The 27,438-nt window shown below is 42.4% G+C and overlaps 2 long non-coding RNA genes across 2 annotated transcripts; one reads left to right on the forward strand and one right to left on the reverse strand.

Annotated features, from left to right (window-relative positions):
* Nucleotides 1–8,863: 8,863 nt before the first annotated feature.
* On the reverse strand, nt 8,864–10,864 carry LOC102003737. The gene is made up of 2 exons (XR_263012.2): nt 10,586–10,864; nt 8,864–9,812 (listed from the first exon to the last, which is right to left on the reverse strand). It is a non-coding gene; the product is annotated as an uncharacterized LOC102003737 (long non-coding RNA).
* Nucleotides 10,865–10,927: 63 nt separating this feature from the next.
* On the forward strand, nt 10,928–26,327 carry LOC106149983. The gene is made up of 3 exons (XR_001236487.1): nt 10,928–11,013; nt 14,820–14,990; nt 25,765–26,327. It is a non-coding gene; the product is annotated as an uncharacterized LOC106149983 (long non-coding RNA).
* Nucleotides 26,328–27,438: the final 1,111 nt, after the last annotated feature.

Here is a 27,438-nt window from a genome sequence, read left to right on the forward strand (position 1 = left end):
TTCCAAATCCAGTGTTATAAAGCTTTTGCCCTGTTTTCATTTAAGAATTTGTAGCCTTAGCTCTTATATTTAGGTATTTGATTCATTTTGAGATAATCCTCCAATTTCATTCTGTATGGTCATAAAATTTTCTCAACACCATTTGTTAAAAACAGCCCTTTTCTCAGTAAGTACTCTTGACACGGTCCCAAAATCATTTCATCACATATATGAGGATTTATTTTTGTATTCAGTTTCTCTTTCTCCCCATGACAGCCCTGTTTTGCTTCCTGTAGCTTTGCATTCAGGAAATGTGAGTCCTCTGCCATGTTTTCTTAAGATTTCTTTGGGTGTTTGAGGTTCCTTCAGATTTCATATGAACTTTAAGATAGATTTTTCTGTTTCTGCAATAAACGGGGTTTTGGTGAGGATTGCATTGAATGTATACATTGTTTTGGGTAGTAGCAACATCCTAACAATATGAAGTCTTCTGTTCATAAACAGTATCTTTCTATTTATTGATACTATTTTTTATTTCAGCAACATTTTCGGTATACAAGTCTTTTGCCTCCATAGTTAAGTTTATTTACTCCAAAAAGTCTTTATTTTTTATGCTATTGTAAATTATTTTCTTAATTTAGAGTTGTTCATTCTTTGCATGTGACAATGCAATTGATTTTTGTGATTTCACATCCTGCAGTTTTGCTGAATTTACTCTAACAGTTTTGTTTTTCTTCGTTTTGTGGAATCTTTAGGATCTCTTCATTTAATATCATTGCATCTGCACATAATTTGGATAGTTTTATTTATTTTTTTTCCTAGTTGATTTGGCTGAGATTTCCAGTACGATGCTGAATATACATGGTCAAAATGGACAACCTTGTCTTATTTCTGATGTTAGAGAACAAATTTTCAGTCTTTCATCACTGAGTATGGTACTAGCTATGGGCTTTTCATCTATGCCTTTTATTGTGCTAATTTTTCTCCTATTCCTAGTTTCTTGAATGTTTTGATGAGAAATTTGGGCTTGTTAAATTTTTTTCTGGATCCAGATGATCATGGATTTTTTCCTTCTTTCTGTTAATGTAGTATATAGTACATTGATTTTTGTTATGTTGAATCATCTTTGCATTCTGGAAATAAATCCTTGACCATGGTATACAATCCTTCTTATGTACTGTTGAATTTCATTTGCTAGTATTTTGTTGAGAAATTTTGGAAAATGTTCACAAGAATATTGGACTGTAATTTTCTTGTCCAGTTTTGGTCAGTTTGGAAGAGCTCGCTCAAATTTCTTAGAATAACTTGAAGAGATTTGGTGTTCCTTCTTTTTTTTTTTTGTCTTTTTGAGACAGGGTCTCGCTATGCAGTTCAGGCTGACCTTGAGCTCACTTTGTAGCCCAGGCTGGCCTCGAATTCGCAACAATCCTCCTTCCTCAGCCTCCCGAGTGCTGGGATTACTGTGTGCACCACCGCGCCCGGCTCCTCCTTTAATTGTTTGATTTCACCAGCAAAGCTATCTGGACCTGGACTTTTCTTCTTTGGGAGGTTTTTGGTAACTGATACCATCTCCCTACTAGTTAAAGATCTGTTCAGATTTATACTTCTAAATGATTCAGAGTTGATAGGTTGTGCTTGGGACTTTGTTCATCTATTATTCAATTTGATGATATATAGTTGTTTATAGTACTCTGTGCTCTTTTATTTCTATAAAGTTGGTCATAATGTCCCCTTTTTTTTCTGATTTTAGTTCTCTCTTGCTTACCCTAAAGGTTTGTAGATTTTGTTGATTTTTTGAAGAACTAACTCTTGGTTTTCTGTTTTTTCTTTTTTCTACTCTATCTCTGCTCTGATCTTCACTATTTCCTTCTGCTTGCTTTCCCTTTAACGTGTTCTTTTTCTAGTTCCTTACGGTGTAAAATTAGGTTCTTAATTTGAAATTTTTTCTTTCAAAATTGTAGTTTTGTTAGTACACTTCTATGTACATAATGATTACATCCACCCTGGGAAATTGGTACATGTATGTAACATATCTTAATTGTTTTTATGTCCTGTTATCCTTCCCTCTCTCCAGCTCTTGGTCCCTTCTCATTTGCAAAAGATGTATTTCACTGTCCTCTATCTTGGCTTTTTTTTTTTTTTATACTTTCAAGAATTTTACATATTTTTGTCTTCCAGAAGATTATTTCTGTTTTAACATTTAGTTCTTGGATCTGTTTTTATTCTAGTTTAGTACATGGTGAGAGATATGGCTCTAGATTCAATCTTCTGCATATGCATAGCCAGTTTTCCTAACACCATTTATTAAAAGGCTACCTTCCTTCCAAGGTATGTTTTTGGCCCCTTTGTCAAAGATCAGATGGTTGAGTGTGTGTGGAGTTTCTTCTGCACCCTGTATACTATTTCATTGAGCCACATGTCGATTTTTTTGCCAGTACAATGCCGGTTTTTATCATTTTGTAATGTAACTTAAAATCTGGGATTGTGACCCCTCCTGCTTTGCTCTTATTGTTCATGGTTGCTTTTGCTATGCTGGTTCCATATGAATTTTAGGATTGTTTTCTCCAGTTCTGTGAAGAATGCTGTTGCTACTTTGATTTAGGCATATTAAATCTATATATCAATTTTGGAAGTGTGGCTGTTTTGAGAGTATGCTGCTATCGAGGAACCGAAGACATCTTTGCATTTTCTGATGTTCTCTTTCATCTCCTTTTTCAGAGTACTGTAGTTTTCCTTACAGAACTCTTTCACTTCCTTGCTAGATTAATTCCTAAGTATTAGGATTTTTTTTTTTTTGATGCTATTGTCAATGGTATTGTTTTCCTAATTTGTTGTTTTTCAGTGGGTTTGTTGGTGTACAAGAATACTATTGATAGCTGGGTGTGGTGGTGCACACCTGTAACTCAGTACTCAGAGGCTGAGGCAGAAGGATCACATTGAGTTTGAGACTAGTCTAGACTACATCGTGAGTTCAAGGCTAGCCTGGACTACATACATACAAGACCCTATTCAAAGAAGCACACACAAAAAAACCACTGTTGATTGTTTTGTGCTGATTTTGTATATTGCTACATTGCTGAATTTATTAGTTCTAAGAGTCTTTTGGTGGAGGTTTTTTGGGGCCTCCTATATAAATGATCATGCTGTCTATGAATAAGGATAGTTTGACTTGTTTCCTGTAGCAATACCACTTTAAAAATTGTTATTGGTACACATTTGCAGTACATGATTACATTCATTATGGGACTTATCCCTTTTATGTCTCTTGTCTGATTGCTGTGGCTCAAGTTTCAAGTATGTACTATATTAAACTGGAATGGTGACGGGACATCTTTGTCTTGTTCCTGATTTTAGAGGAAAAACTTCTAGTTTTTCCCCATTTAATATGATGTGGCAGTAGGTTGCTCATAAATTGCTTTTAATCAGATTGAGATAAGGTCTTTCTGTATCTACTCAAGGTTTTTGGTTTTGTTTTAATGAGTGTTGGATTTTGTCAAAAGTTTTTGTTTTTTTTACATCTATTGAGATGATCATGTGAATTTTGTCCTTCTATTGATGTGATGTATAACATTTGATTTGCATATGTTGAATCATTCTTGATCCCTGGAATGAATCTAGGTTATGGTGTATGATCTTTTTAATGATTTGTTCCATTCTGTTTGCCAGTATCTTGTTGGGGATCTTTACATCTATGTTCATTAAAGAGATTGCTTTGTATTTTTCTTTTTTAATTGAGTCTTTGTCTGGTTTTGGAATCAAGGTAATGCTGCCTTCCAGGAATGAGTTTAGCAATACTCCTTCCCTTTCAGTTACACTAAACAGTTTGAGGACTGTTGGTGTTAGGTTGTCCCTGAGTTTCTTTTAGAATTTAGGGATGAATCCTGCAGGTCCTGGGCTTTTCTTAGTTTGTAGGGTTTTTTTTACTATTCCCTAAATGTCATTGTCTGTTACTGGATTACTGGTTCAGATATATTTTCTTGGTTCAGTTTTGGTAAGTCATATATATCTAGGAATCTATTTCTCCTGGGTTCTCTAGTTCATTGAAGTACAGGTTTCAAAGTAGTTATTAATAATCTTCTAGATTTCAGTGGTATCTATTATGATTTTACCTTTTTCATTTGTAATTTCATTGATACTACCTTTCTCTTTTTTTGTTAAGATTGGCTAAGGGTTTGTCTATTTTGTTTATCATTTCAAGGAACTAGCTCTGATTCATTGTTTCTTTGTTTTAGTCTAAATTTTTTTTTTTTTTTTTTTGGTACCAGGAATCAAACTCACAACCTTGCACTTGCCAGGCAGGCACTTATGCCACTGAGTTATATCTCTGGCCCTTAGTCTAAATTTTAAATTTTGCTCTGATCTTTATAATTTCGTTCCTTTTACTAGCTTTGGATTTGATTTGTTCTTGTTTTTCTGTGACCTGGAGGTTCATCATTAGATTATTTATTTGAGTTCAGTGTTTTTCTTTTTATTTTAATTTTAAAGAGAATTTTAAAAACTAAATAACAACAACATAGACAAAAATAAAACAACCACAAAAACAATAAAAATGATACAGGGTTTCAAAACAAAATGATAGGAATTAACAGTGGTTGTTATATTACCTATTGTTATCTTCAACAAAGTTACATTACCAGATGTAGGAATGCAAGATTGATCAAACCATTAAAGACAATAAAAAATAATTTAAAAAACTCCCCAGAAGGAGGGCTTCTGGCGCACAGGGAGCCACGGGTGAGGAGCGCCAGTCTTCCGGCTGGCTAGCTTCCTGCCTCGTAGCTCCCGGAGGGAGGGCCCCCAGCACATGGGGAGCAATGCAGCGGTGAGCGCTGTTGCCTGCCGGCCCTTAGGCCGGCTGCCGCCGCTCAATTGAGATCTATCATGACGCAGAGAAACAGTGACACAATCGGCCCACCATGCACCAACTGCAGTTGCCTACCCACGGATGTGTGTGAATCATTCAAACTTTGAACAACCCCTGGGAATACATGCCATACAACGGACCACTCTTGCTCCTGCCATTGAGAACCAGAAAGGTCCAGAGCCAGCGGAGGAGCAGCTGCTGAACAAGGACTCAGAGAACATGAGAATGCAGACTAAGCCCACGGAGTCAGAGGTCCAGTGGACTGGGATCACGAGAGCCGCTGGGAAGCTGTAAACCAGGAGGACCTTGCACAATACCTGCAGAGACTCATTGGAAGCCATTCTTCCCCTGACAGTACAGGCTGTGGTGGAGCTCCGGAAAAGTCTGCAGCAGGATTCCTGCTGCCTGTGCTGACAGTTGGGGAGTGGACACTAACTGGTTGTGGGGTCCCAATGTGATGGGAGGCTGGAGAGAAAATGCTACAAAGAATGGCTTTCGCCCCAGACGGCTCACTTGATTTTTGACAACCCTTAGGCTGTAACTGCTTGTTAAATCCTTCTTGTGTATCTCTGCCTTCCTGAAAAACCACTTTGAAGATACCACCATGTATTATAGCAGTCATTGATATTTTCCTACTAATCTATCCATAACTCTGTAATGTTTGTATTGTTCCTATCCTATTTCATAAATGGATCCATGTTTATTATTGTGTTTCCTACAACAACCATTGAGAATTATTGAATGATTATTCAGTAGGTCACTCAAGTATAGTTCTATTTATATTCTTTAGAAGCCACTTTGAAGATACCTAAGTATAGTACAACAACTATTGATAATCTCCTACCTCTTTTGTCTGTAACTCACTATCATTTGTCTATTTGTATTCCTGAGAAACTATCTTATAGATAACAATATGTAAAACAATAACCATTGATAATTTCCTACCACTTTGTCTATAATTTGGTAAGCCCCTCCTATTATTATGTTATCCTTCTTTTACTCTTTAAAATAAAAAATAATAATAATAATTAAAAAAAACTTTAAAAATGATACAGAGCTTCAGTAAACAAGATGGTAGGAATTCACCAATGGTTGTTATATTGCGTATTGTTGTCTTCAAATTAGTTGTTCAACTTACCAGATAGAAGCATGCAAAATTGGTCAAAAACAATTAAAGCATTAACTGTTCCTTTCAATAAGCCAGTAGACATCAGCAGTGCAACTATCCAGCTCTTCTTCTGTCACTGTGTTTTTCTGATGTTGACATTCACAGCTATAGACTTCTCTCTTAGGACTGCTTTCATTGTGTCACATAGGTTCTGGTACATTGTGCTGGCATTATGTTTTGGTTCTAGGAACGAATTTCTTGACTATTCAAGAATGTATCATTTAATCTCCATATATTTTCATAATTTCTGTGATTCCTTTTGCCCTTGATTTCTAGTTTTACTGCCCTGTGATCTTATACTATGCATGGGATAATTTTGATTATTTTGTGTTCATTTAAGCATCCTTTATGGACAAATATGTGATCTGTTTTGGAGGTTTCATGTGCTGCTGATAGTGTGTATTGTTGGATGGAACACTGGGTATCTATTAGCCCATTTGTTTGAAGATATGGTTCAAGTGATATTTCTTCACTGATTTTTTTCTCTAGTTGATCTATTTGTGATAGTAGGGTATTGAGGTTCCCTATAATTGTGTTGATGTTTATGTGATCTTTTATGTCCAGTAGTTTGTTTTATGAAGTTGAGTACACCAGGGTTCAGTGCATCTATTTTTGTAGTTGTTACTGCTTCCTATCAGTTTGTTCCTTTGATCAATGTGTAGTGACCTTTTTTTTACCTATTCTGATCAGTTTTTGCTTGAAGTTCACCTTGTCTGAAAATAGAATAGCTATTCCTATTTATTTTCAGGGTCCCATGCCATGGAATAATGTTTTCTATCCTTTGGTTTTTAGTCTGTGAATTTCTTTTTGATTAAATGTGTTGTATACAGCATACTGTTATGTCTTGCTTCTTGACGCAGTCTGTTCATCACTGTCTTGACTGGGGAGTTGAGACCATTCACACTGAGTTATTACTGAAAGGTATTGGCTTATTCCTATCATTACATTACTTTTTTGTTATTGCTGAAATTTTCTTTAATGTAAGTATTTATAGCTATAAATTTCTCTCTTAGTATTGTTTTTGTTTCATCTCATTTTTTCAAAAATTTATCTCAAGGTATTTTCAAATATCCATTGTGATTTCTGTTGTTACTCATTGATTATTTAAGAATATTTCGGGGCTGGGGATTTAGCTTGGCGGCAAAGCACCTGCCTGGCAAGCGCAAGGTCGTGAGTTTGGTTCCCGGTACCGGAGAAAAACCAAAAAAAAAAAGAATATTTCATTTTACTGGACATGGTGGTATATGCTTGTAATTCCAGCTATTTAAAAGACAGGCCCGGGCATTGCAAGCTCACATCCATCTGAGGCAACTTAAGGAGACCTTGTCTCAAAATAAAAAGGAAGAGAATGTACTGTTTCATTTCCACGTATTTAGGAACTTTCTGGCTGTTGATTTCTAATTTTAATCCATTATAATTGTGATTAGAAAGCTATTTTGTATAGCTTGAATATTTCAAAATTCACTAAGATTCATTTTGTGGCCTTATATATCTCAGAACCATATGCACTGAAAAAAATGTTAATTCTATTTATTATTATCTGGTATATTGTGTATATGTGAGTATTAGGTCCAAATAACTTATGCTGTTGCTTAAGTCTTGTATTTCCTTACTGATCTTCTTACTGTCCTATCTGTAATTGACAGTACTTTGAAGCTCACTGCTGTAATCACATAGTTGTCTACTTTTCTCTTTGATTTTGTCAACATTTCCTGCACGTACTTAGGAGCTATGGTGTTTGGTGCACATATGTTTATAATTGTTATATCTAAATACTTAATTGACCTTTATTTCATTATATAATATTCTTTATTTTTTCTTGTAACAGTTTTCACTTAAAGTCTTTTTTGTCTGATATTACTGTAGTCACACTTCTTGCTCTTTTGGTTATTGTTTTATGGAATATCTTTTATATCCTTTCTTTGTTAATTTATGTTTGCTTAGATCTAAAATGAGTCTCTTGAAGACAACATATATTCAGATCCCACTTTTTAAATCTTCTGCAAACATGCGTTTTATTTGGGAGTTAAATCAACTTACATTTAAAGTAATTACTGTTAGGGACGGACATACTATCACCATTTTGTTACTTGTTTTCTATTTATCTTTTCCTAGCCCTTATTTCCTCCTTTACTGCCTCCTGTCTCAGGCTTCCTTGTGCTTGGTTGATTTTCTGGGGGAATGGTATGTTTGATTTCCTTTTCATTTACTTTTCTATATTCTATGAATTTTTTTTCCTTTGTGATTACAATGGGACTTACATAAAACTTCCTAAAGTTATAATAGTCTTTTTTAAACTGATAACTTCAGTCACATACAAAGCTTCTACTCTTTACAACTGTTCTCTTTTATGTTATTGATAGCACAAACTATATATATTGTGTGCCCACTAACAAAGATTTATAACTTTTAGGCTTTTCTATCTTAAATCATATAAAGGAATAAAAAATGGAGTTGTGAAGCAAAAGTACAATAATGCAGGTTTTTATACTTCTCTTTGTATTTACCTTTATTAGAAAATCTTATAAAATACAGTTTTGAGTTTCTGTCTAATTTTATTTTCTTAGAACCTGAAGGACTCCCTTTAATATTTCTTATAGGGCAGATCTCGTGGCTGTCCAGTGATGTCCATGTCCACACTGGCAGTGGAGCCTGGCAACCTGGTGGGGACATGACTGAGCTGCGGGCAGCCCACAGGAGCTCTGGGCAGGGGTCCCCCCACCTCACCTCTGGAGTGTTCTCACCAGGTCCTACTGGGGACCCCTGCAGTGAGCCTCTAATCTCCTGCCCAGTGTTATGGTGCACGGTGAGAGAAAGCAAGAGACAAAATGGTAGTACATTGGGGATCCAGATGACCGGTTGTTCGCGAGGAACGAAAGGCCACGAGGCGGCTAGAACCTCAGCATTTATTGATAGAGGAGGGGATTTGAGGAGGGGATCATCAGATAACTCAAAAGGGGGAAGGTGATCTTATGCTAAGAAAGGTCTTGCCCTGGAATGTCTTTTAATTTTGGTGCGTAGGAGAGGATGGCCCATTCCTAAAGAGATAAAGGGAAATCTCAAAAGGCTGATACCAGTAATCCTAAACCTCCATTCATCCCTTAGGGAAGTATGCAGATTTAGCTGTTGTGATTTATGGATCCCAAAAAGATCCTACTTTACACATTGCAAGAAGCAGTTGTCATTATGTTTTCCTAAAAAAAAAAAAAAAAAAGAGTCCAAAGTGAATGATGACCCAGAGTCACAGGTTCAAAATCCATGCTCTTTGCCTCTAGGATTTCCCTATATATACACAGTGTTCTTGGATCTTGCTGTACTTGGACCAGCTGAAGTGAGCATGGGTGCCCCTTTTCCAGGTTTGATGCTACTGCCCAGCATAATCACACTTTGGCGGTTAACAAATGGAATGGAAGACGTTAGCATGTTGATAGAGCTAATACCCTGATGACAATACTCAGTGGGTCCAGCTGAGCAGGAGGTGTGATTCAGCCACACTCGTGTGTATCTAGGTGATGACTGTCTTCAGATTTCCCATTTGTTGATTGTTATTGAGGCAAAGGAACCTGGGTGAAGGTCTTGAACTTTGTCCTCCTTTGGGCTTGGTTGTTCACAGGTCCAACAGGTTGCAGTGGCTCTGGGAGAGGCTCACTTACAGAAACTATGGCAGTCTCAAAGGAACACTTGGCATGCAAGAAGGAGAAATCTGACAGCAAACACAGCTCCCCACGGAGGTCTAGTATTGAGGTGAGCCAGAGTTCCAGATGTGTCCTGATCCAACCAACTTGAAGGTAAGTGTATAACCTGGGGAGAAAAGGGCTGTAGGTATAAACCAGTGTCATTAGACACTGTGATGCTGCATTCAAAGTTTTGCTGAGTTACAGCTTCACTCATCTGAACCCAGAAGGAATATACCCCCACCTGGCAAGAGCAAGCTTCTTGTGTTGAGAAACAATGGTAGCCTTCTGGACCCACCACCGGATACCTCTGTGAATTCCAGATCCCCTGGTCACCGTAGGGGATGATCACATGAAGGGAGCTCACCACTGTGGCACATCTGTGGGGTGACTAGGGCCTGAAGCTGCAATGTCTAACCAGCCACATCTACCAATTTGGGATCGTGTGCACACCTACGAACACTTGGAGAAGAAGGCCTGTCCTCTAGATGGGGCTTTCTGCTTTGCTCTGGTGAGAACTCAAAGCCATTGAGATTTAAGAGCATATGAATAGTTTAATTTGAGCTCATTAAGGCTAACTAGGCTGGGGAGGTTTTCCTTTTTGCTTTTTCCATTTAAAAATAAGTAGGAGTTTTCAAAACACCCAAGAAAGTGATGGTTTACCTCTTTATTAAGGAATGGTTGAGCCCCATATATTCCATGATCTGTAACCCAACAGATATCTAAAAGCTCTGCCCCTACTGCTTCTCTGGTCTCATCTCCTAGCCCTGCAACCAAAGCACTAATGGCCAGCGTGCTGTTCGTACATACCATCACACTCACCTCAGGACCTTTGCGTGGGCCCACGCCCTTGATCTGGGCCATGCTCCTCCCCCGTACTCCCCCCATTTCCTCAAATACCTGTGCATCTTGCTTCCTTCAGGTCTCTATTCAGATGTCTTCTTATCTGTTAAGCCTTCCTTGACCTCCTTAACAAAGAGCAATAACTGCTCCTTGCTTGGTTACCCCTTAATGTGTTTTCTTTTTCTCCAAAGCACTTATTGGTTTATTGAGAGCCGCCTCCTCAGAATGGGAGCCCCACGAGGGCAGGGACTCCAGCCGTTTATTCATTAATGTAACCCTCGCAAGTAGAACATTGTGTGCCACACAGTGTACAACCAATAAATGTGTTGGCCAATGGCCTTCTTGTCTTCTTTTTTTCATTCATTCATTTACTAACTTAGCAAACACTGAGCCCTAGGTGCCAGATACTATTGAATAACAGAGAACCAAAGATGAGGAGGACAGCCTCTGTCCCTAATAAGGTCACAATGTGAGGAGGGAAGCAGGTAAGTGGTCCTAACTATAGTGCAGCGTGGTAGTTTCTGTGGGGATGTGGCTGAGGAACTGAGCAAGGGAAGCTTCCTGAAGGAGGTGGTATTACGCGGACCCATGAAAGGTGAGAATAATTATGACTCATTAACAGAGTGAGTGCTCACTATCTCTCTGCGAGGCAATTTAAAAACAGCGTCCATTAATGCTGTTTTATAACGTAAATGCTGATGCTGTCTTTTATTTGGAAATAAGAAAGCAGACTCAGAAAGAACCAAGGTCATAGGGGTACTGCTCGGTAGAACGGAGATTCAACCCTGGTTCTTTCTGGTTGTGTCTCATTTTTTAACCATAAGTGGGCAGACAAGGAGGATACACATTGTGAACAGAAGAAACAATATTTACCAAGCCCTGAAACTCTAGTGTATTTCAGGGAGCTGTAGGAATTTTAGGAAATATGGAAAGAAAAGAGGTAGACACACTCTACTTAGAAGGTGACCTTACAGGCCACAGGGGGTTTATTTGTTTTGTTTTGAGACAGAGTCTTGCTATGTAGTGCAGGCTGGCCTTGAACTCTGTATGTAGCCCAGGCTGGCCTCAAATTCATGGCAGTCCTCTTACCTCAGCCTCCTGAGTGCTGAGATTATAGGCATGTGCCACCACGCCCTGCACATCCTGTGGTTTGGATATGGTTTGAGTGTATAGCCCAAAACTTCATAAATTGGAGGTCCCCCTTGTGGCCATGTAAGAGGTAGTGGACCCTTTAAGAGGGAGGATTGGTGGGAGATCACTAGTCACTCGGAGCACTGTCTTAGGAAAGGATTAATATAATTCTTAAAAGACCCAGGTTAATCCTCATAAGAGTGGATGGTTAGAAAATGAACAGGCCTGGCCTCTCCCCAGTTCCTGGCTTCCTGCCTTGCCGTGTGGTCACTCCCTTATGCACCTTGCCATGATACCATATGACAGGATGTGATGCAGCTAAGGAGCCTCGGCCACAGGCTGAACAAATGGGGCTACCATCTTCTGGCTCCCAAACTGAACTAAATAAAGCTCTTTGCTTTATGAAGCCCAGCATCAGGTATTTTGTTACGGTGACACAAAATGGCCTAACACTCCACAGGTTTCTAATACCTGTATCATCTGACTCTTTGCATCTTCCTTCCAGGGTAGCTTGCTCTTATTACTGTATTGGGCATCTGAATTTGCTTTGATCTGTAGAAAGAGTTTGAGACTGAAGCAGGGGCTCATCTGGACCTTCGTGGTTGCTCAGATGGGAGTGTGAGCCCTTGACTAGGAGAGTGGCTGTGAGCATAAAGGAGAGATGACAGAGGGAGTGATGTTTAGAGAGAGAACTGCTTGAGTTTGGTTTCCTACGGCTGTTAGAGAGGCTAAGCCTGGGTGAATGGGGCGATAATGGTTCTGGGAACCAGAACAGAGCTTCAGGAGAAAGCAGAAGAGAGGGGAGACGAGGTGATGCTGAGGGGAAGAGCTGGTGATTCCTGGAGCAAGGAGCCGCTCAGGGCTGATCTGGATATAGAAGCTGGACCTCTGGGTGGAGTCGCAGAGCTGACAGACACCAGCTTCTCAGAATGTGTTATTGCCCAGAAGGACAGTCTGGAGAAAAAAACAAGCAAAAAGCCAAGAGTGGACCCTGGAGAGCCCAGCATGTGCAAACCAGCTATAGGGATACTAGGAAGCTTCCTGGCGCTGACCGCTTTGGACCAGCATTATATTATTTTCAGATGACTTGTGAAATAATTATCAGACACATATGTTATCTACACTTTCCAGGGAACTTTTTGAAGTTTTCTTGGTTTAAAAAAAATATCTGGAGGCTAGCCTAGATGACATAGTGAGTTCAAGGCCAGCCTGAACTACACAGTGAGACCCTGTCTCAAAAACATCAAAAAATAATAAGTAAATAAATTAATTGAAAAGCATGAGATCTCCTTGAAGCATTTTCTTCTATCATTGTCAAGCAGGTGTCTGTGTGATTTTTCAGCAGACAGGAGGGCACAGGATGGTCTGGCAGTATAGGCTAAGTGAAGACTGCCAGCCATAGAGGGAGAGAGGCCTGCACAGGCCAGCCTGCTCAACATGCCATGGCCTCATGGCGAGGCAGCCTGCTCACCGTGCCACGCCAGAGTAGCCACTCAGAGTCCACTCATGAGCTTCCACCACGGAAAATCTTGATTTGATCATTCCACATCAGGGCCTGGGAAAAGCGTAGGCTCCTGCCACGTGCAGGCCAGGGAGCACCCCACCCTGTTCCAAGCTAAGCCCCTCCTGCTCTCAAGTGTGCCAATAATAGGAAGCATCTTTATCAAAATTGGGCTAAGAGTAATAGATAAGTAGGAAATTACTCCTTTAGTTAGTCCTTGCAAACTGGTCCTCTTCTCAGGGAGGAGTCCTTTTAAAAGGGTGAGTGTTTCCTGGTATTTGGCAGATTTGGGCATCGGTGTGTGTGTGTGTGTGTGTGTGTGTGTGTGTGTGTTTTGGTGGTGGTTGTTTTTGATTGTTTTTGGAGCCCATATTTTTGTTAATGTCATAAAAGAGCAGTGCTTGCTAGAAAGGTTGGACTTCTCTGATCACCTCATTCTTGTAGGTACAGCTCAGATGTGAACATAGGGCTGTTTACAAAGATGATACCTGCGAAGGATTACAGTTTAACACTGGTGAGTGTTGTAAATGCTCCACCAGTTTACCTTTGGCCTTCGATATGACCTCTGTTGATCACCTCAAGGTTCACATTTAAGTAGGGGTCTGGCTGTGAGTGGGTTGGTAGGGAGCAGGACAGCCTGTCTGTTGAGAGTAATTTTGATTTAAGCCAAGTGAGGTATTGTTTACAGAATGAATAGGCAGATTGATTCTGAGTCTGTGTTTCACATGTTTCATTAAGCCCAGAGAGTGATGCCTCTTGGATTGTTTAGCTATAATTGCCAGTAAACAGGACTTTGTCAGCGATTCCCCTGAGAAACAGCTGGGTGGAGTCAGGACTCACTCCAGCCCCCTCAGGCTTGCCAAGTCTTGTTACATCCAGTCTGTTGCCTGATAGGCCTAGCCCAACAGCCCCAGCTGACCCAGGCGATCTCTGTCTGTGGCTGACATTTCCCTTCAATAGTATGCCCAGGCGTTTATGAGGCCCAGCTTAGGATGAACGGCAACCGGCTACCAGGCTATAAAAATCCATATCGTCAAGGTGTCTGTGAATCAGTGTCCAAAACCTCTTTTAGGTGCCATCCCCACCCCCCTTACCACTCGTGCAGGTCCTTTTGTAGCAACACCATTTTACATCCTACACTGTGGATCCCTGCTGTTGGGTTCAGTCCCTGCTAGGCAGCACTCGTTCTCGACCAGGTCCGCTCTGTGCAGCTGGACAGCCCCTATGTTTCTGGTACCTGGTTTAGGAGAGACAAGGACTCAGAGTCAGAGAGGACACGTTTCTTCTTCCGAACAAGAGCCAGCGCCTTCCCCTTGGTGCTCCGCCTGCGCCTTTGCTCTCTGTGTTACTCTGTGACAGTCTCCAGCAAAGCAGCAGATGTGAGTCGTGCCCATCATGGCTCCCATGGTGGTAACGCGCTGCCCTCTCTTCCTCAGGGCTTTCCCTGAACCCAACTTTCCTGGGAGGTCAAGCTTCTACCTCCTCCCAGGGGCATTCTGGTGAGAAGCAGCCACAAGCAGAGCCCAACATACACACTGTGGTTTACAGCACTTGTCTTCTGGGATGACCACCTCCCTCAGAGGCCTGGCAAGGATAGGGACATCATCTTCCTTGCCTGTAGTTCCTGTATGTAATGTTTCTGCTGACTCTGCACGCCAGGTCCCAGCAGCAGCAGTGCTGCCCGGCTGTGCTGAAGAGACCAGCGCTGCTCCGATGCCTCTGCTGCGTCATCTTGTTCACCTGCCGCGCAGCCTCCAGGAACAAGCGCATCCTCTGCCTCCAAGTTCTGCAGATCAGCAGCGGACGTGGACACGCCCCCCTCAGAGCATGGTATGGCGTCGGAGATTGTCCACTCTTGGACCGGAGGTGTGCACACCTCCCTTTTATTACTCAAACCCTCTCTAAGTCTTATTCTCGCACCTGCCTAGGGGAAGACAGAGAGCATGAGCTGGCCTCCCTCTTGGGGCCATCTTGGTACCTCCAACTCCAAAAGTCAGTTCAAGTGGTGCAGGCTCGCTCAGACATTGGTGTGACTGACCACTAGCTAAGCTAATGAGCCCCTGGGGAAGACCACCAAAAGTACAGAATTTCATACAGCACAGAGCAGTGCTACATCAAACGGAGGTGAAAATGTTCCAGATTTTGATCTCCAACCGCCTGCAGGTCCCCAGGAGCATTTTGCCAATTGGTTGCCCCTCATCAGTTTCTTAAGCATTTCCAAAATACCCTCCTTGCCTCATCATCACTTGTAATGATTTAAAGGCTTTGAAGTAAGACCAAAAACGTCTGACCATCAGGCAGAAACAATGACTTCATTTGGGCAACTCTTTTTATTTGGGGAAGTTCTCACCTCACAAAGCCGTCCAGACACAGCCAGGGGCAGCGGGAAACTCCTAGGGAGGGAGGAGGACTGAGGAGCAGCCGTGTCTGTGATGTTGCCCTGCAGCACAGGGTTCCAAAGGGTGGCTGCAGCCTGGGGTCTTCTTATACTGCCAGGTGTATCTTGTCTGGGGCTAGCAGAGGGTGGGTCAGTGTCTTGGAGTATGTGAAATGGACAAGCTCTAACTAAAGTATGCTTATTTGGGCTATATTTAAAACAATTAGATGTGTAAAATTTGACTTTGGCACTGGTAGGCTTTTGAGCTAATTGGCCCCAGCTTGCTCTGAAGATGTAAACAATATAAAGCCAATGTACGTCAGGAAATAGCTTGGGCTGGTGTGGGGCTCAGTGGGAGAGCACTTGCACGGCAGGGGTTCCCTCCTCAGCAGTGTCGGAGGAAGGAAAAGGAGCGAGGGACAGAGAAAGGGAAGGGCCAGGAAGTGGGGAGGAGGGAGGAGGAGGGGGAGGGGTGGAGGAAGACGGCAGCAGCTATCGTTGGCTTATTTATGTAGCTAGCGCAGCCTGATCAAGAAACAGAAGACACAAAGTAATAATACCAGGAATGAGAAGAACATTCCTGCTTTATTTATATCAACAGAATAAAAAGGAAATATTATAAACAACCATATGCCAATAAATTTTATAACTTTGACAACTTTTTGCAAAACACTACCAGAGCTAACTCAAGAAGAAATAGAGAATGTGAATAACCCTACCTCTATGTTTTAAAAATTAAATTTGTGGCCAAAGACCTTCCCATAAGGAAAATTCCAAAGCAAGATGTCTTTACTAGTGAACTCTACTAAACATTTAAAGAAGAAATACTGTCACTTCTACACAGAGAACAGGAGGTGCACTAGCCAGTACAACAGGGTAAAATATAGCCAGGCATGGTGCTGCACGACTGTAATCTCAGCACTCTGAGAAGCTGAGGCAGGAACATCACAAGTTCAGCCTGGCCAATTTAGAGACTTACCAAGACACTGTTTCAAAATAAGAACATGAAAAAGGCTGCAGATGTAAGGGGTGTGGGTTCAACCCCAGTCTCATGCTCACACACAGAGGTTTGAAGAAGAACAAAAGTTTGATTCACAAACAACATAATTATGTAGACAGTGTCATGTAATCTGCAGAATAATTCTTAGCACTAATAAGTGAATTTAGCATAGTTTCCGGATATAATATCAATATGGAAGCTGGGCATGGTGGCGCATGCCTGTAATCCAAGTACTCGGGAAGCTGAGGCAGGAGAATTGTTGCAAGTTTAAGACCAGCCTGGGATACAAAGTGAGCTCAAGGCCAGCCTGAATTGCATAGACAGACCTTGTCTCAAAAGGACAAAAAAAAAAGCAGTATGAAAATTCAATTATATATCTGTATATTAACAATAAATAATTGGAAATTGAATTTTAAAAAATAAATACTGTAAATAGTCTCAAAATTAAATATTTCTGAATTGCTTTGATAAAAGATGTTTAAATACTGTGTATTAAAAGAGACAGTTGGGCTGGGCATGGTGGTGCATGCCTGTAATCCTAGTACTTGGGAGGCTAAGACAGAAGGACTGATGCGAGTTCGAGGCCAACCTGTGCTACAAAATGAGTTCAAGGCCAGCCTGAACTGCATAGTGAGACCCTGTCTCCAAAAGACCAAAGAAAAGAGGAGACATTGGTAGGAGAAATTAAAGACCTAAATAAACTGAGAGCTTTGTTCTGATCATGTTTCAGAAGACTAAGTATTGCTAAGGTGTCAGTTCTCCAAACTGACCTACAGATTTATGATACCATTCAATTGCCAACAGGTTTTTAAATAAAATTTGACAATCTGGGGGCTGGGGATATAGCTCAGCAGTGTGGCTCCTTCCTGGCAAGCGCGAGGTCCTGAGTTTGATTCCTGATATCCACAAAAAGAAAAGAAAATAGAATTTGACAAGCTGATTTAAAATTTTATATTGAAATGCAGAAGGCCTGGAAAGGCCAAAAGGGTCTTAAAAAGCAGTTTTAGGGGGTTGGGGATTTAGCTCAGTGGCAAAGCGCCTGCCTGGCAAGCACAAGGTCGTGAGTTCGGTTCCCGGTACCGGGGAAAAACAAAACAAAGCAAAACAAAGCAGTTTTAAAAGTTAGATGACTCATACTGCATTATTTGGAGGCTTATGGTGAAAGTGTGGTATTGATAGAGAGACATGTAGATCCATGGAGCAGAACACAAAGTCCAGATAAGATTCAAACACTTGCAGTTTTTGCCAAAGGTGTCAATTCACTGAGAAAAAAAAAAATCTTTATTTACCTTTTCGCTATACCAGGGATTGAACCAGGACCTTGCACATGCTAACCAGCTACTCTGCCGTGGATCTACATCCCTATCCTTTTTCCACTTTGATTTTATTGTTGTTTTTGGGGGTGGTTTTTTTTTTTTGTGTGCTAGGAATCGAACTCAGGACCTTAAGCTTGCCAGGCAGGTGCTGATTTTTTCACTTTGAGACAAGATCTTGCTACACTGCCCAGGCTGGCTTTGAACTTGCTGTCCTCCTGCATCAGCCTCCTAAGTAGCTGGGATTGCAGGTGTGTGCCGCTACACCTGGCAAAAAGAAAACAAGTAGATATGCAAAAAATTAAATATCTGACGTTAGCTCACATCACATACCAAAAAGAACTCAAATGAATCATAGATCTACTTGTAAGAGCTAAACCACGAAATGTATAGGAGGACGTCTAACTGGCAGAGTTTGGCAAAGAACCTAGCCCTGAAACACAGTATAGGTAGGAATCAATAAACTAGATTTCTTCAAAATTAAAACTGCTTTTAAAAGATACTATATATTTTCAGTCAATATGTAAGGACCCTGGAAGTCATCACCTCTAATCTCATGAAAGAAAAACAGGGAACAAGCCAGATGTGGTGGCGCATACCTGTAATCCCAGCAACTAGGATTACAGGCGTGCGTCACCACACCTGGCCAGAAGATTTAGACTTAATCACAGGACTGCAGAAACTGCCCTTTCTACCACATGTCAACACCACATTGATAGGGCTTCTTTAGTAACAGGAATATGACCGAAAGAACTGCAGATCACAGGCCTAAATTAAGGGAAGGATTCTGTGGAAACCTGAAGACAACAGAGGAGACAAAACAAGGACATCAAAGCAAATGTCCTCTGACACTTCCAGCTACAGCAAACAGTAAACATAGCCTGACTCCTAGCCGGCTAAACATAGATCCCTCCCAAAAAGACCATTTCCCTCTGTCCCTTTTACCAACATACTATGTTGGGTTTCAACAAAAAAAATTACAAAGCATACAAAGAGATAAACATTTTCAATAGACAAAGCAAGCATTAGAATGAGATTCAGACAAAGATATGCAAATTATCAGAAAATTTTAAACAACTATGACTACTATGCTAAGAGCAACTGTGAAAAAAGTAGATAACATGAAAGAACAAATGGTGATGTAAGCAGAGAAGTGGAAACTCTAGGATATAATAAAAACAAATTTCAGAAATTAAAAAAACACTATTATAGAAATGAAGGATGACTAATAAATTGACCAACACATGGGACATAGCCAAAGAAACGGTCAGTACGCTTGAAGCAATGTTAATAGAAACTTCTAAAACTGAAGTGCAAAAGGAAAAAGAATTTAAAAGACGGAGCAGAATATTCAAGAACTATGGGGCAAATGTAAAAGGTAAAATGTATGCATAGTAAGAATGCCCCTAGGCATTCTTCCTGCTCGCTTTTAAAAGATTTTTCTCTTTGTCTTTGATTTGTGCACAATGAGTAGTCTTTTTTTTGAACGAAACAGAAAATTTTTTTTCTGTTTTCAAACCAATATTTGAAAGAAACAGAAAAAATACTGGAAGAAATAACTGAGAATTTTCCAGAATTAATTACAGCCACTAGCCCATAGATGTAGGAAGCTTGGGGAACAGCAAGCAAGATCAAGGCCCAGCCCAAAAGCTATACCTATGACTACTCAATGTGCACAAATCAAAGACAAAGAGAGAAATCTTTTAAAAAGCCAGCGGGAAGACCCACCTAATTCGAGATGAATAAGGATAAGAATTACAAACCTTCTCTTTAGAAATGCAAGCAAAAAGAGACTGAAGTAAAATATTTGATGCATTGAAAAAATTATCAACTTAGAATTCGGTAGCCAACAAATTATCTTTGTAAAAAAATTTCCTCAGACAAGCCAAACCTGAGAGAATTTGTCATCACTACATTTACATCTTCAGAAGGAAATAAAAGCCTTGTAGATTAGAAGCTCAGAGCTACACAAGGAGTCCTAGAGAAGAAATAATGGTAAAATAAAATTTTGATTTTTTTTCTTAACTGATTGCACAGCTAACAGTTTCTATTCATTGTGAGTAAATCTTAGGGGTAGGTGAGATGAATGGCAGCAGTGTGTGAAGATGAGAGAGAGGAGTTAGGAGCGCTTTGTAGAAGTTACTTTCGGTACAGTGTTGTTTGCAAGAGGCCTTGAAGCCAGGGGTAGTTGTGCACCCCTGTCATCCCGGCACTCGGGAGGCTGAGTCAGGTGAATTGCTGTGAGTCTGAGGCCAGCTTGCACTACACAGGGAGACCCTGTCTCAAAAAAAAGAAAGAAAGAAAGAAAAAGAAATTATAGCATATACTCTCAGATTAGAATGAAATCAAACTAGAAATCAGTGTCAGAAAGGTACACAGAAAAACTCCAAAATATTTGGAGATTAAACAACACACTTATAGATAATACAAGCAACAAAGATGAAGTCTCAAGAGACATTTAAAAATATTTTCAACTAAGTTAAAATGACATTACAGCTTATCAAAATTTGGGGGATCTAGGAAAAGTGATGTTGGAGGGAAATATGAAGTACTGAATGTGAATATCAGAAAAGAAAGACTGTTTAAAGTCAGTAATGTAACTTGCCACTTAAGGAAACTAGAAAAAGCAGAGAAAATTAAATCCAATGAATACATGAAAAACAAGAAATAAAAATTTGAGGAGAAATCATTGAAGTTGAAAGTAGGAAATCAAAAGGAAACAATTAACAACTCCAAAGCTAGTTCTTAGGAGGAGTAACAAAACTGATAACGCTTCCAGCCAAATTAAGAAGAGAAAAGGCACAACGCCAGAAGTGAAAGCGTGACGATCAGTACTAACCCCACACCTTAGAGGATAATAAAGGAATACTCTGAACAACTCTTTGCCCACATATGTGACAACCTAGATGAAATGGGACAATTCCTTAAAAGATACAACCTACCAAAACTCATAAGCAGAGTATGTATTCAGAGCAGACATACTAAAAGGAATTGAGTTAGTAATTGATAAACTTCCAAAATGGGAAGCAGTAGACCCACATGGCTTCATTATACCAATTCTCACAACATATTCCAAAAAACAAGCAGAAAGAAGATTTACTAACTTGTTTTATGAGGACAGCCACGACAAGGGTGGAAAACTACCAACCGACATCTCTAATGAACACAGATACAAAAGTTCTCAACAGAATATTAATAAATCATATCCAATGATACACAAAGACAGTTACAAACCATGAGCAAGTAGGATCGATTCCAAGTATGGAAGGCTGGTTCAACACTTGAAATTCAGTTAATGCTATCCAGCATGTCAACAGGCAAAGAAAAAATATGAGCATAGCAGTAGGTGCAGAAGAAGCATTTGAAAAAAAGTCTAACACCCTATCATGATTTTTAAGAAAACCAGGAATAGAAGAAGGGAACTTCTTCAGTTTGAATAAAGAACAAAACAAAAAACTATAGCTAACATTATACTTAATGATGAGACACTATGTGCTTTCCCACTAAGACTGGGAACAAGACAAGGAGGTCCTTTCTTACCCCATGTTCCTCATTGTACCCAAAGTTCTAGTTAATATGTAACGCAAGGAAAAACTCAGGGAGATTTCACAGGACTTAGACACAGAAGACAATTTGTGAATCTGAAGAAAGGTCAGTAAGCCATCAACCCATAGCATAGAGACAAAAGAGGAAATGAACAAGGTAAGGAGGGATGGGATGGCCACCTGCAAAGCACATGTGAAGTACATGTGAAGTCCTATGAATACATATGAAGTCTTGGGTCTCATTTGATTTCTCCAATAACTCCAACTCATCTTTAACATGTGGGCTGCTCTCCTGCCTGCAGAAGGCTGATGGAGATCGCACGAACCCCTCTGACCCGTGCTCATGGCACAGGGTAGAAGGTTGGGTGCAGAGCACTCAACCAAGAGGCCTGGCTTTCAGGCTAAGCTCTCCCTTGACTTGCCCTGCACATGAGGGACACCTGGGGAGTGCTTTGGCACGGGAGGGTCTGGCCCCCAAGTAGTGTATCATTTCTAGAACCAACCCAGGGCTAGAACTGTGCCAGTAGTTCCAGATCTAGAAGTCTCCAGCCCTTGACCACAGATCCAGGTGAACAGAACCTAAGCCACAATGTTCTCCCTTCCCCCACATACAGAATTTAAAATAAAAATGATAAACCAAAAATAAGTGCAATGAAGTCCATCAAAAATCTGACTCTGTCCATGAAGACTATATCAATGTCTTTTTTTTCTCGATTCACTAAGAATAACATTTTTTCGAGGGTATGGTGCCCTGAGTACTTGCTGGTTCCTGCCCAAGGCAGGCCGCACCCAGTGTATGTAGAAATCTGAGCGGCGAGACCAGGGCTGCCCACCTACCTCACCCCCCATCTCCTATCGAGGCTAATCCCCAGGGGTTCTCCAACAGGGCAGGTCTGGCCCACATCGGTCCGGGCAGCTGCTAAGGGTCAAGGTTGAGACAGGTTAATGATTGACACACCCCGAATACTGACAGAGCCCAGGACCTGCCTCTGCCCAACCACAGACACTCTTCTCCCACACGGGCGGGCACTGGCTTCCTTGTCACCAGAGACACAACAGGGACTCTGGAAGCTGCAGGTCCTCCCCACCCCAGACTCTCCAACCAGGACTGCGGGGGCGTCCTGGTCCTCTTCCCCTCATCCCAACAGAGAGAGTGAGCAATTCCTGCTCTGGTTGCCTAGAGGACTGTGGTCGCCAAGGCCGGATGCCTGGCAAGTACCCGCCACAAAGGGGCTCAGCTGGCCTACTTGCCCTAGTCTTGGCCCTCAGCTTGCGATGGCCCTGGAGCTGGCCTTTCTCAGCCAGCCCTGAAGCGGGGTCTGCTAGCTCATCTGGACCTTCTGGCCTCCTTAGTACCTCTGGTCTGTCCTCCCAGGCAAAGCTGGGTGAGGGACTTCGCAGCAGACCAGAGCCCAGACCCCCTGCCCCACTGGCACAGAGCAGTCCACACTTCTCACTGTGGAACCAAATTCTCCCACTGACTTGGGTGACATTAACCTGCTAACATCACGATTTTCTGAATAGATTTGAGTGGCTGTGACCCTGAGTCCCAGGCTTTTACCAGAGGTCAGGGGAGAAGTGGGGGAGGCACTCCCCAGGGCCGCCTCTGGGCACTGGGCACTGAGGAGTTTGATGTCCTTGGAGCCTCACAACCGCTCCAGATAGAGAGGGTACAGACCAGATCTGAGACAAGGAAAAGAAGATTCGGGAAGATTGGCCAGCAAGCCTGGGGTCTACAGCGGGAAGTGACCCCAACCCCAGGCCCTGATGCTTTCTGTTCTACCAGGCTACTGCTCCATCGATGACACTCCAGATGTCACTGGAATGAGACGCAGGTCCCTGCTGAATCTTTCCACACCCTTCTGCTTTTTCAGTAAAGAGGCCGAGTTAAACCAGTTTTGTGTGAAGCTCTTCCCTTGCAGTTTGCTGATTTCCGTGGGCCTTGTCTGACCCAGAAGTGGCACTTGATGAACACAGGCCAGGGATGAGTGCTTCTGCCAACTGTCCCCTGCCTCAGGCATCTGTGGCCTGTCTCATACTGCTCACCTCCTGTGGGACACCTCCACCTGCCACCACCGCCACACACCAGGCCTGCAGGGCTTTGTGTTTGTCCCCAGAGAAGCCAGCAGCTGCCCCTGGTGGAGCAGTCTCTCCTCCTCGGTGAGCTTGTGCTCTCTGGGTGTGTGCTCCTTGGGCAGGGGCAGATGGGATGTAATCAGGCATCACCCTGATGACACTCTCCTCCCCTGCTGACCTTCCCGAGAGGGCCTGCCCACATCCCACAGCCTCATCAGACCCCAGCATGCTTTACTGACTGGGCCCCAGAACGAAGCTGTGGCACATGGGGAACTGAGGGTCCCTACTCTGTAGTAATGGCAGTCCAGCCAGCCCGCCTGGCCCAGCAGCAGTCTGGCTACATGGTACCAAGTGTAGAAGGAGGTGGGTGGTTTTCTCCTTTTCCCTTTTTGGGGGAAACTTGTTTAAGAAGAGAACTAAGTTTGGTAGAACTCTCACAAAACCCAGGAGGCCAAAGCTTGTGAGGGGAACAAAGAGGCTTTTCCTATCATTAGAGTGGATAGTTGGTATTTGTTCAGGATTGTATCTGTTTCAGCTAGGTTTTCAAATTTATTGACCTATAGTAAAAAACAACATAGCTCTTGCAGGGAGTGGTGGTGCATGCTTCTAATCCCAGCATTCAGGAAACTGAGGCAGGAGGATCACCACAAGTTGAAGGCCAGCCTGGGCACGAGTTGAAGGCCAGCCTGAACTACAAAGTGAGACCCTGTCTCAGAAAAGAAAGAAAGAAAGAAAGAAAGAAAGAAAGAAAGAAAGAAAGAAAGAAAGAAAGAAAGAAAGAAAGAAAGAAGAAAGAAAGAAAGAAAAAGAAAGAGAAAGAGAAAGAAAGAAAGAATAGTTTCTAATCACCCACCTCTCTTTGCCCTCTTTTTCTTTTTACCTTGCATTTCCCACTTTCCTCCTTGCGGGAGGCCTGCCTCTCCACCTTTTCACAGGGCTGGTTTGGGTTTTACTTCTCATCTCCATTTCCTCATTTCCCCCTCTGTTACATGGATTTCTGCCCCATCTTTATATTATCCTTCCTTCCTTCTTGTTTCTTTGGGTTTTTCCTCAAATTCTCAGGTCACCTCTGTACTTGTTTGTTAGGGCTGCAATAAAAAGTGCCACAGAATGACTGAAGCAGTCAAGATTTATTGTTCAGGGTTTTGGAGGCTGGAGCCCTAGGGTGTCAGCCGGGCTGCTTCTGTGGTCCGCGACTTGCTTCTGGCTGCTGTGGTTTGCGGGCAAGCACTAGCGTTCCTTAGCTCACAGTACATACTCCTGACTCTGCCTTCTTCCTGTGGCCTTCTTGTGTATTTATATTGTCGTCTGTGTGTGTCTTGGTGCAGATAGTTCTTCCCTGTGTGTGTGTGTGTTTGTATGTGTGTGTACTGAAGACTGAACCTAGGGCTTCACATGTGCTAGGCAAGCACTTTACCACAGAGCTACACCCCCAGCTCTTCATTCAATTTGACTTAGTTTTATTTGCAGATAGATCTGCCCGGGCTGGTCTTGAACTGGGGATCATCCTTCCTCAGCCTCCCAAGTAGCACAGCTATGCCCAGCTCAAACTTACCTTTTAATAAGAACATCACCCTAGGAGCCCAGCCTAGCCCAGGATGACCATGTCTTAACTAATCACAGCTACAACAACCACAGTTCCAAATATGATCACATGCAAAGTGCGTGATGTTTAGGACTTCAGCATGAGTGTCGGCAGAACACAGTTCAGCCCGTAATGCTTTGTGACAGGTAATTGTATGTGTCATTTGGCTGGGTTACGGTGCCTAGATATATGGTCACATATCCTGAATGTTTTCTGTGCATCTATTTTTTAGACAAGATTAACATTTAAACCAGTGGAGTGTGAGTAAAGCAGATTGCTACCCACAATATAGATGTACCTCATCCAATCAGGTGAAGGTTTAATAAACACAGACCTCCCCAAGGGAAGAAGGAATCCTGCCAGTAAGATGCCTTTGGGCTTGCCTGCAGAATTTGGGCTTGCCAGCTGCCACTTCATGGAAGCTAATTTTCTCTTCTCCTCCTCTTCTTCTTCCTCCTCCCCTTCTCCTCCCCTCCTCTTCCTTCTCCTCATCCTTCTCTCTCCATCTCTCTCTCTCTCTCTCTCTCTCTCTCTCTCTCTCTCTCACACACACACACACACACACACACTATATATATATATTGTTCTTTTTCTCTGAAGACCCCTAATAAATGCTTGCTTTTAACTTTGTTTCTTCTTAATGCCATTTTAAATTTGCTCCTGCCAGCCTTCAAGGAACTTGTTCCTCATCCTTTCTTTGTTTTCCAGACACAGAGATGCTCGGTGAACTCTTGTCATCTGAGTGGAGCTCGCACCTAGCTGCGCTCTAGGCAGAGCTACATGTGTCCCACCAGAAATATTTAGACGGTCAAGCCCCTCTTCTTGAACATGACGGGAATGTTGAGCTTGGTGATTAACTATGAAGAAACAAAGAGGAAGTCTAGGAAAATTTCATGGGAAAGCGCTACTTTTGAAAAGGGGAGAGAGAAAAACAACTCTAACAACTATCTTGGCACCATTAACTACTAGTTAAAGTTGGAAATTTGATGGAGTTTAGTTTTCATACTTGACAGAGACCCCTACTTACACATATAACCCCAGAACTACAGTCATGCTGTGTGGTCTGAATGTCCCCACATGCTGTGTGCTGTCCTACTTCTAACTCCCTCCAGGGGAGCCACAAAGCCACCCTTAAAGTTTTACTCCTATGGAAAAACACCATTTTTTCATAATTACAGTTTTGATTTCTGTGAGTGTGCAGCCTTGGATATGTTGAACCAATTAAGTGAAACTGGTTAAAAGCCAAAGAAAATGGAATTTTGGCTATTGCCAAAAAATAAGAAGGATTTTTAGAAAACCCAGTGTAGTGGAATTGTCCTTGTCACTGAAAGAGGTTTTTTTTTGGTTTGTTTTTTGTTTTTCATGATCAACCCAAAAACAAAGTCTGACCTGCAAACCTCGGCTAGCTCCACAAATTGGATGGTCCTTGCTCCTCCTTCCTTCTGAGTCTTAGATAATTTCTCAACAGGGCATGACAGAGTCCCTGTCACCGTCAGGTCACATGCAGTAAAGAGGTAGGTGACACTCTCCTCACAGTTACCCCACACAGCCAGTTCTGAGCCTGCTGGACACTCTCGGTGATGAGCAGCTGGTAAAGGCAAACCTGCTCACAAAGTCAAGAAGGGAAGGAGAAAGTGAGGCTGACGGCTGAGGTCTCCTAGCAAGGTCTGGTGGGGATGTTGCAGGTGCAGGTCCTTGAGCTGACGTCTCCCGCCGCCCGCACCCCCCCCCCCCCCCCCGCGCCCCGCGCCCCGCGCCCGGCAGGACACCCTTCGAGGTCCACTCATTCACCAACAATTCGAGTGTCAGACACTGGCCACTACGGCCAGTGGAGTCTGTTTTTGTTTTTTGTTTTTGGGACCGGGAATCGAACTCATGACCTCAGGCTTGCCAGGCAAGCACTTATGCCACTGAGCTATATCCCCAGCCTGGGCACTTGGAGTCTGACTCTGCCGCTTTGCACTGTCTGAACTCCAGGGCATATTGCGCCCCGGGTGAAATATCTGGCCAGTGCTCGGGGCTCCCTGAGTGCACACCGTCTCCTGGAAAGAGGCGAAGCTCGTGGGCCACGGCCACGCTGTGACGCGCTCCCGGGGGTTTGCGGGGGTTCTCGTCTCTCCCAGCCCTTAGACACCGGCAGGAGCGCTTCACTGGATCAGGCACGAGTCTGTAGAACACAGGTGTTTTTTTCTTTTATTTCAAGATAACCTCCGGACACTGAGATCACATTCTCACCAAGAAGACCCCTGGGTGCCCGGCCGCCAGACCCCGAGGGTAAAGGCCCGGCGGGCGGACGGTGTGGGCGGCCCGAGGCGGAGACCGGCTGCGCTCGCAAGGGCCCGTCCTGGCGGGCTGGCGGGTGTCGGGAAGCCGGCCTCGCGG

This window comes from Chinchilla lanigera, unplaced genomic scaffold (genome assembly GCF_000276665.1).
Source record: "Chinchilla lanigera isolate Chin_1 unplaced genomic scaffold, ChiLan1.0 scaffold00058, whole genome shotgun sequence".
Taxonomy (NCBI): Eukaryota; Metazoa; Chordata; class Mammalia; order Rodentia; family Chinchillidae; genus Chinchilla; species Chinchilla lanigera.